Source organism: Serinus canaria, chromosome 1A (genome assembly GCF_022539315.1).
Source record: "Serinus canaria isolate serCan28SL12 chromosome 1A, serCan2020, whole genome shotgun sequence".
Taxonomy (NCBI): domain Eukaryota; kingdom Metazoa; phylum Chordata; class Aves; order Passeriformes; family Fringillidae; genus Serinus; species Serinus canaria.
The window spans coordinates 52,488,167-52,498,470 of record NC_066314.1 but is presented as its reverse complement, the minus strand read 5'-3'; positions in this window follow the sequence as shown (position 1 = coordinate 52,498,470).

The window sequence follows — 10,304 nt, the reverse complement described above, 5'->3', positions numbered from 1 at the left end:
CTGGACAGCACTCCTTTTGCTGCTTGCAGGAAACACTCAGTGTCATGGAGCAGTGAGGCCAAAATACCACCATGGCAGCTCCTTCACCCTCAATGAAGTTGCATCAAGGCTAAATTTGAATTGACAAAGGCCAGCTCCTGTTCTCACTTACCCTAGAGAGAACCTGGAATTGCACCATTAGTGCCCAGGGAGTTATTTTGGAACTGCAAGGGCACAAGCACGAGCAGAATCTGGAACCAAGTTAAAAGAGAAAAAAAAAAGTATTTATGCCAAACAAGAAGGGCAGCAAGTGACACATATAGGCTATATAGTCCCAAGCTCTGAAAGGAAAAGAAACATAACAGTAATAGAAAACCTTTGTGGTTACTAAATATGTTTTATTCTTGAATCCCCTGTAGAACTGATCAGTCCCACAGCTTATAAAAATAGATGCAGCAGGTATTACTTTGAAGACTTCTGTGCTTCATGTTAAGGGCACTCATGAAAAATTTATGTTCAGTGAAACCTAGAGGAGAAAGCAGGATTACTGTGGAAAAAATTCTGCCCTGCTATACTAGAGAACTCTGGAGCCATTGACCAGGAGAATTTAAATCTACGTCTCAAAAGCTTTGCATATCTGATCACCATTCCTGCTATCCCTGTCTAAATAGCCTCATGCTGACAACTTGACCTATTTATTTGTTGGCTGCTCCTTCTGTTCTCTACATCTTATTTCCTTCTTTCTCTATGTCTCACTTCTTTCAGGGTAATGAGTGTTATTATCTGATTTTCTCTTTATTTCCTTCTTTAATCTGATGTGTTTCCTGTCTTTCCTTTGGGCACATCAACCTAAACTGCAGCCCTTTAAGACAACAAAAGACAAGGTGCTGCCTTGGGACTGAGTAGCCAGGCTGCAGCATGGGGGTGTGAACATTATGCAAAGGACAAGATATGGAACTGAGAGTGGGATTTCACAGCTGCTGTGAGGAATTGGGTGACTGAATCCCATTAAGGTTGCAGTGAGGTTTGGCAACCTTGCTCTTCCTGGCTGCCTTTGTAGAAGGCTCAGCAGAAAGCTGCAGCCTATATCTTGCATGAGGCAAGAGACAAGGTTACTCCCACAGGAGTGAGTTCTGCTCCTTGCTATTGCAGTTGCTGAGCTGGATGATATGAAAGTCACAATTTTCATTATCTTGTATAATGATATAAGGGGATATAAGGAAAAATTAGGAAAATTTTAGGCATTGTAAGAAGATGTTATCAAAGTGTTAAAGATCTGTCCAAATCTGTATAGGAGAGTCAGCTAGAAAGGTAACTGGACTTGGGGAGACTTGTATATGTTTATACACAAAGCTTGGTCAAGCAGAAGCTGGCTTCCCTATGTATTGCTAGGGCAGCAAACAGGAAATTCTGCCCCACTTTGAGAACACTGTGGCATTTGGGAAGCAAGAGGCAGTTAATCAACATGTGTAGCTCAAAGACAGGCGCTGCCAGACCTGTTCTACCCAACATCTTCAGCAATAGTTGTTGACTTATTACGGACTTTTTTTACCTCCAAAGTCCATTTACACTGTCAGAGTGATGAGAGAGGGCTCTGATGTCAACAAAACAAGTTGCAGAATTAGAGGCTTCAGCAACACACCTCGTCCAAAGGGTGCCACAGCTTTCCTTTGCCATTGCTGCGAAGGCAGTGCAGGGAGGTGAGCAGGCAGTGGTGAAGCTCTGCACCCTGCTGTCCCCAAGTGCCCTGGGAAGGTGTCCCACACAGCTCACAGACATTTAACATCCGGACACAATAACAGCGTTGCTACAATGTGCTGTTTTCTGCTTGTTTGTAAGCATGCAAGAGTTGCTTTTATAAGTAAACACTCTACTTTCAAACGGTTTCATTTCGACTTTGAAAAGAGTAAGTGGAGTTGAACTGCCTTGAAACACATATTTGTTTTTGCCAAATGCAAAAAGGAGCAAGAGAAGGCTGGGCAAGAAGAAACAGATCCCACAGATCCCTACCAAGGGTTATTATAAGGCAGAGCAATACCAAGATTCTCCACAAGTGCAGGACTCAGTAAAGAAAACATTTAAAATAAACTTAGTGATAGAATCTACATTAGAGATCCGCCAAAACACCCAACATTTTCCTTGATAACTGCATAGAAAACTCAAAAATACAGCCAGACAGAGGTTTCATTGTCAGAAATGTGGAAATAAGATCAAAATGTACAAGAAGAATTAGCTACAATGAACAAGAAGAATTTTAGCTATACCTAAAATGTTGCTGTTATTTTTGAAAGTAGGTTAATTCGTGGTCTTGAGTCTTTCACTGCACTTAGGATCTTTCCCCAGAGGGAATTTTCTTTAACTGCAAGGACTCAGTCTACCACATGTACTGGAAACAATGTGAGAAAAGGATTTCTTCCATCAGTAAAAGCATTTCAGCAAGTACATTGATAAGGAATGTCTGGGATTTAAATACAGGGAAACCCATAGCTGACAGTCTGGAACAGAGGGAGATGTAACAAGGCAACTGAAAAAAGAAAAGAAAAAAAAAGAAGAAAAAGAAAGAAGAAAAGAAAAAGAAAAGAAGAAAAAAGAAAGAAAAAGAAAAAGAAAAGAAAAAGAAAAAGAAAAAGAAAAAGAAAAGAAAAAGAAAAAGAAAAGAAAAAAAAAGAAAAGAAAAGAAAAGAAAAGAAGAAGAAAAGAAAAGAAAAGAAAAGAAAAGAAAAGAAAGAAAGAAAAGAAAGAAAAGAAAAGAAAAGAAAAGAAAAGAAGAGAAAGAGTTAATTACAAACATGTGTAAAGCATAAGGCAAGAAAAAGAAAACAGAGAAAGAATGGCAAGGATCCCGTGGCAAAGTGACCAGTGGTGAGCTGTCATGCCCAAATCCACAGGATGAGGCCCACAGCATTTATTGCTCACTGGAAGTAATTTTTCAAGTCATGGAGCAATACTTCTCCAACACAAATTAAAAATTCCAGTCAGCAGAGGGTAACTGAAGCCCTCTTAAAAAAAAAAAGTATAATTGAGAGAGACTAATAAATCACCCAGTAACTAGATTTTTTCATTTGTAGTGAAGAACTCCTCTCTCAGACCTGGTCCTGTGTCAAGCCCATCCCTGTGCTATTAGCAAAGCACTTCAGGATGTGTTTATCTTTACTCAGTACAAACTTCAGAGGGACCTAAGCACTTTGAAATGGGAGTCAGCACTTTGGTTAGGAGTTTTGACTTGCTGCTGGGAGATTTAGCTGCTAGTCTGAGTCCTCAAGCCTCTCTTTGCCTGTATAAACCCATAGTAATTCCCTGCTTCTCCTTCCTGGAATGCAGGCTGGGAGAGAGGGAAAGAGATTTCTCTGGGTTCCTCTGCCCAAATCTGTAGTTAACTCCATGTCCAAAGGTTTTGCCCACATGCTTTAGGTATAAGGAAGTTTGGGCTCACACTCAAGGTACAGTGTGGCTGCAACCTCCAAAACTCTCTTCCCTTTGGCAGGCAGGAGTACTGAGGTGAGCAGGATTCACCTGGTAATAGACATTTCCATGTTGCACTCTTGATTCCTTTTTGCAGGAATCATGTGCTGATCTCTAGACTCAACCATCATCCCAATAAAAAATTTATCTCCAGATTCTGTCCAGGAAATGTTGAAATCAGGGCTGCCTCTAAATAGTTCAGGCAAAAATGCAAACACTGAACTTCACTCGCTACAGTACATCTTTTCTCAATTCTCTTTTGCCAGTGTAAGAAAGCATTTGCAAAAAAACCCAGTCCTGAACATGGGTTCTGCTGTGAAGTCTGTAAGAACTTAGATTTATTTAATTGCTTTTCAGGAGGAGGAGAACTTTTTGTTTAGGTGACATGACAAAAATTGAAAGGAACAATAGCACCCCAAAAATTATTTTTAATAGACGTGCTTCTTTTTATAGTTGAAATACTTTCACAAACAGGGATTTAGCTCTGTGCAACCATTTGGAACAGAAACTCTGTGGCTGAATTTATTTTATTGGTAAAGTAGTAAATTTAAACAATTCTAATGAATGTGAAACATTAAACCTGAGGAAACTGAAGAGCTTTGTGAAGGCAAGTGAAAGCAAAGCAGGATCTGAATGAAGGACAAAGGGCTCTTGGGTAGATTCAGCCTTTACTGCAACTGTTTGAATTTGGGGCAGACCTGGCTCATGAGCTACAATAAGCAAGAGAGTCAGCACGTGTGCTGCAAGGAGCAGGTCCCAAAGATGTCATATGAGACACACAATTCTCTGCTAAAAGTACTTGCAGATCATCCATAAGAACAGTAAGATTACAGGTTAGTAGTAATCCCCTGAACCACATGAGAATGCAACCCCTCACCCTACTTTGGTGGTTCATGTGGACTTTGGGTAAAACACACTAATTCTAGGCAGTTCAAATATGTGATTCCTGTCTTGCATTTATGGAGCTACCAGCACTTCTGGAGCACTTAGTTGCAATGCTTAAAGTCCTTGATCGTACTCCTTGACCTGAGCCAAAAACTATTTTTAAGGGCTATATTTAAGAAATAACACCACTATCTATTGCCAACTTCATTATAAGTATTCCTTACCCATACTAAAAGAATCAAGAGAAAAAAGAGGAGATTCTTTGCCTTGGGAAGATTCATAAACTAATAAAGCTCCCCAAACACTGGAAAATATATAATGGGGCTGGAGGCTGGAAAGCAGCAAGTATCTGTTCTATTTGGTACTTCTTCACCTTCCTCTCTCCTTGTGCCACCCACACTACTCCAATGACCATCGAAGTCAACAGAGAAGGATCTGTCTATCTATGTCCATAGGTCTTGGATCATGTTCCTTGAAAGATGTGATTCTACAAGAGATAGGAGAGGGTGCAGAAACACCTCAGAGTTAACACTATGAAAGTGTCAAAGGTGCAATTGTTGCCACCAGCCATGAGGACTGGTGGCTGTCTCTCCTGTGTGGCTCACTGCTTCAGCACGCCTCCTCTCTGTCCTTCTCTGTCCCTCTCTGTCTCTCTCTGTTCTTTGGTTGCTCAGCTCCTTTGGGCAGGTGGTCTGGGGTCTGACTGCACAGTGGATGGAAGGAGCAGTGACACAAAGGACAACTGCACCCTCACTTCCTACAGCTCCACAGCTTAGTTTTACCCCATGTTGTTACTGCATAACCCAAATGTGCTTGTATGGTAATATACTCTGAAATGTCTACAATGTCTCCCAGCCTGACTTAATCAAACGACATTCTTCTGAACCCAAAGGAGGCCAGGAGGAGTCACCCTGCTATCTCTACAGCTGCTGTGCCTTTAAAACCACAGTGACTTAGGGGGTACAGGGCTTTTTCCAGTAGTGTCCCCAAACTGCAATCACTGAAAGGCCATGACATTCTTTTAGGATGCTGTAATGCACTTTGATCACTGAATGCATTCAACTACAAAGGTATTTTGCATGGCTCTAAGAGGTTATTATCACCTCAGTTAATTATATGTAAGGATTCAGACTCTGGCAAACCTTAATTAGCCTTCTATCAATCTCAAGGTCACAAAAGCTTAGTAGGGCTATTATTAGCAATACAGATACCTCCTTTCTGAATGGAAAAAGATGTTTTTTTCTCTTGTATATCTTATTTTTAAATGATGAACACATTGGAACCTAGAAACCACCTTGAGAATGTGGAATCCTCAATGGATGTGCTAAGACCAATACCATCTTCAGATATGAATGTATTATTTTAGAAATCTGGGATGAGGCAAAAATTATCAGAATGGGTGCTTGAAGCTCACATTTAATCCTAAAATATATGCCCTGGGGAGAGTGGTTTGGTGCCCAGAGCATTCCAGTGGACCGGTGCCTAAATAAATCTCCTCATCCAGCACCTGTTTGAACCTCTGGGCGCTGGTGTTATATGCATGATGTAGGAATAACAACAGCTTCATTCACTCAGGGCACACATTCAGATCAATCAATGTCCCTTTTGTTTCTAGCTCTGAGGGCTGTGATGGCATCTCTGAAAGCATCAGCTGAATATGTACCAGCTAGATGCTCTGTCTAAAATTCTAGGCAGCTGGAAACAACAGCATGGAGAAGGCTGTCCCTTACTGAAGAGCCTAATGGTGAGCACTGGGCTATCTACATTGTTAATATTTTAAACAGAAATACCTAATAAACATGTCCTGAGGCCCAGCCTGCTTCCCCAACACCAAAGACCATATTTGTTTAATCCATAAACCATATAAGCCAGTATTACCTCCCCTGATAATGTTCTTATGCTGCTGTGTCCAGAACATGAGAAGGGATCTTGAAAAAGGAGAGACTCACTCAGGATGGGAAGATTTCTTAGCTATTAGGTATTCTGGTAAGCAACTCTGACGCACTCATAGGAAAGGAGATGATTATTTGAATTTCAGGTGTTGGAAACCATTGTTAGGTATGTTACACATTTTCTTTGTGGCTTTGGGTGAAGTGCTTTGGCATAAATTTTATACCAGGAAAGAAAAGGGGAATGTAGCTACTGACTTGAGTGGGATCTGGATCAGGATCCTTGTCACTCTGTATAGGTTTCCCATCTGGGTGGAAATTTTCTTATGACCACACTGCTTCAATTTACAGACTTTGCACACGCAACAGAGGTTGTCCAAGAAAAGCTTCCCAAGCTGAGAGGACTAGAGGTAGTCTGCTGCCCTTCCCAGGTCTCTGGCTCACAGCAACACCACCTTGCATGTTGGATCTCACTCCCTTGCAAAAGCATTTTGAGTTTCCCTGAGTTTCCAGTTTGTCAGTAAGGTTTTTTTGGCCTGAGTGACACCAAAGTGTGAACTATTCAAACACACTCTGGGAATTGAAAAGTTTTTGTTTTACCTGCCACTGACAAGGATATAAATTCCTGTGTTGGGATCACATCTCTTGCAGGGCTCTCTCTAAACAAGTAGCTCTTCCGTGGCTCTCACTGTGAGGTATGGTTTTGCTTGTGACTTCAGATTTTTACTGTAAATCAATTAAAATCGAAACATAATATTCTGTATCCCTCTGCTATGTATATATAGTTGAGAAGTTTGGTGAAAAGGGAGAAACGACCGAAAAAGAAAAAAATGTCAGAACTTTGAAAGTCAGAGCAGTAAAAAAAATCGAAAGTTTCAAGGTAACCTTGATTCTTTCTCCACTTGTTATATTTTCCATCCTTACTCATAACTCTAGGATTCCATCCCAACCCCAGCCTAAGCAGTATTGACAGGAAAGGATTATCCACTGGAATTTGATATATGTGCATTTAGAGAGTGCCAAAGCAAAGTCTCTCTGAGTGGAACAAAGCCACCCTTATTTGAACTAGCTTCTTCCTCTAGAATTGAAGATGAACACCAGGGTGTGGCATGGGAGTTAATTGTGTAATTAGTGTTTCCTCAAAACTTTTTTTTTTTTTTTTACAAACAGGATATGCAGTAAAATAAGAAATTGCATCTTTGGGTTTTTTTCCTCTCACATTGAAATAGGAATCACTTGATAAAAGACTTGTTCCCATGATGCTAAGCATAGCATCTAGTAGCATCATCTTGGAAAATATTTTGAGTTGTACTATTTGCAAATCTGTGGCAACCAAGGGAACACCTGCTCCATAAGCAAAAAAAAAAGCAGAGTTTAGGCATCTCTTTGTCTGAGGTCTAGCAAGCTACAACTGTGATGCTGTATTTATGCTGAATAACTCTGGGGTTTAGTATTTGCATTATAAATGCAGGAATTATCAAGCTCTGCTCACACAAAGAGATTTCCAAGTTCTTTCACTTTCTGAGTGCATGAGCAAGCACAGACTCTGGAGACATTACATTATATTGGGAGTTTGCAATGGATTGTATACTAGAGACTCCGGAGAGGTTTTCCTATGTGAGCAAGGACAAAATACTTTTTGTTTTGGTTTCCAAGGCAGAATTGCCCTTTGAGCATCCCTAGACTAAGTGGGTTCTTGGCAAAGGAATAATTATTTTACTGTTTGACCTCATACCAAGATTTACAAATATGTGTTCAAAAAGTACTGAGTGTAAATATTCTGAATCAGCATGTCTGACAGTGGTGAATGTCTACTCTTGGCTGGTGGGGGATAACAATGACTAAAATGCATGCAGGAAGGCCAGGGTAGCAGTAATGTATGAGTACTCAGAGGAAAAACAGTGTACCATCTCACAGTGCTAAGTATCACAGAGAGCTGATATTAAACGCAAAAGAGCCACAGCTTCCTCCTCCCTAAACATCTATAACCCAAAACAGGTGGTGACACAACAAATGGGCCAGGGACCAGTTCTTAGCAAAATGGCAAAACTGGACGAGTAAGTGGCAGTTGCTTCTAGAATGATCCCCGCGGTGGATGAAGGATTTTTCGGGGCGGTGGTAGCGCAGGAGGCCGGTGCCGCGGGGGACCTGGGGAGAGGAGGCGGGGGGTACCTGGAGCCTGTCCTTTGCCAGCTGGATGCGCCAGGTGGGACATGTTCCCGACTCCTGCGCTCGGAGGGAATTCCAGCGGCACGGATGGACGGGCAAGCGCAGAGCCCAGCCCGCACAGCTGCCACGGCGCCGCCACCGGAGGGCGCCCGGCGCCGCCGCCCAGCTCTGCTCCCTCAGCCTCGGGGAGGGGAGAGGACTCATTCTTTCCTTCGTTCTTCCGTCCCCTTCCATCCTTCCTTCCACTCCGCTGGTCGATGTCTAGACAGTCCCGTCCATTCCAGCTCTTCTCCTGCAACATCTTGCCTCCGATCTTTGTTCTCTTGGGGAGTTGCTCCAGCCCAGCCACTCCTGTCCTGCAGTGCTCCAAACTGGACAGAGAGCACCTTGGCAATGCCCAGCCGAGCAGAGGGCCCACACTGGATATTTTTTGGCTGCTGGGGTGGTTGTAAATCTCAGACAGACTTTTTTTTCCCGAAGTCATTTCATCTCTCTGCAGCTTTGTTTATGGTACCAGCTGAGCTATGTCAAAAAAGGTAGTAAAACCACTAAATCACTAATCCATCCTTTAATGAAACTTCCAACATACGCTTTTAGACCACCAGATGCCCTTCTCAGTAATTTAGCTCAAGGCAGTGGTTGAATTCCCACTGGAAGAAGTCCCTGCAGCAACCCAAGATTCATCTCCATCACATTTGCCAGCACAGCTATTTGGGCAAGCCCTTTCAAGAGGGATCAAGTCCACAGTGCCTCAGTGTAATGGTTTCTCCATTTATGAGAGCCAAAAGTGAAGGCAAGTGTTAATGAACAGGCCCGATCAATACCCCATCAATCAGGTAAGACAAATTATGTTGAAATTTGTTACTGTAGCAGCATGTTACTGATGAACTCCCAATAGCAGACTGGCAACACAGTCTGTCTTGCTTAAGACCTTCTCTACTGCTTTATTACAAAGTTGAAGAACGACAGTAAAGAGCAGAATTAGGTCTGTATGTGGTCTATGAGCATTTATGAGGAAATGAGGAAATGTTTGTATTGGATGAAAATGTCAAACCAGATATAAAAGCTGAGCCACTAGTCTGCCAAGGGATCCTGGTCTCTGTGCCTGCCTTCATTTTATTATTTACGGAGAATTATTATTCTCATTTAGTGAGATAAATAATTTCAATAGCTTGCCATACAAATTCAGTACTAGAAGTGTAATTAGTAATTCTTTGTTTAATCTTTGAGATCAAATGCAGCCCAGCTGCACTGCTGGCTTTAGCAGCCTAAGTTCCAACATTATGCAGCTACTATAAGGTCACTGCATGCTGTCAGCTAGCTTGCTGCCAACTTGGGGTTATCTCAAGTATCTTTAGCTAAAAGGGCTTGGGTGCTCACCTGCTTTGTCAAGCACACATAGTTTAATTAAAGACTTATTACCTATTTCTGTGACTTTGGCCTCAAGAATTGCCGGGATATCATGATGCCTAGACTCCTGAAATTACCCTTTCTCAAGCTTTTGAAAGGCAGATATCCATCATGAGAATGGTGTCAGTTGATGGGCCTTGAAATCCAGCATTCCGAGCTAAGCAAAAGGAGCAGCCACTGTGGAAGTATCACACAGGCTCTTTCTGCACATTATTTCTGTCTTACAAGCTTTGGGCATTGAGGAAGTTTTAGAGAGGCCTTGCTGTCAGTGTCTGGCACAAAACTCATTCATGGCACAGATCAGGTATTTCACACTTTATGATCACCTTCTTGGGCTCCTGAGTCTCCTTGTCAGCAGCAATACCTTGATGTGACTCAAACCCTGCTTCCAAGAGCTGGCTTTTAACCACAGCAAGCAAAAGTGCCTCAACATTTCTCTGTGGAAGCTGAGAACAAGTACAGGGCTGCAGCACATCTGGTGCTTTCCCAAGCACTTCCTCTACCCCACTG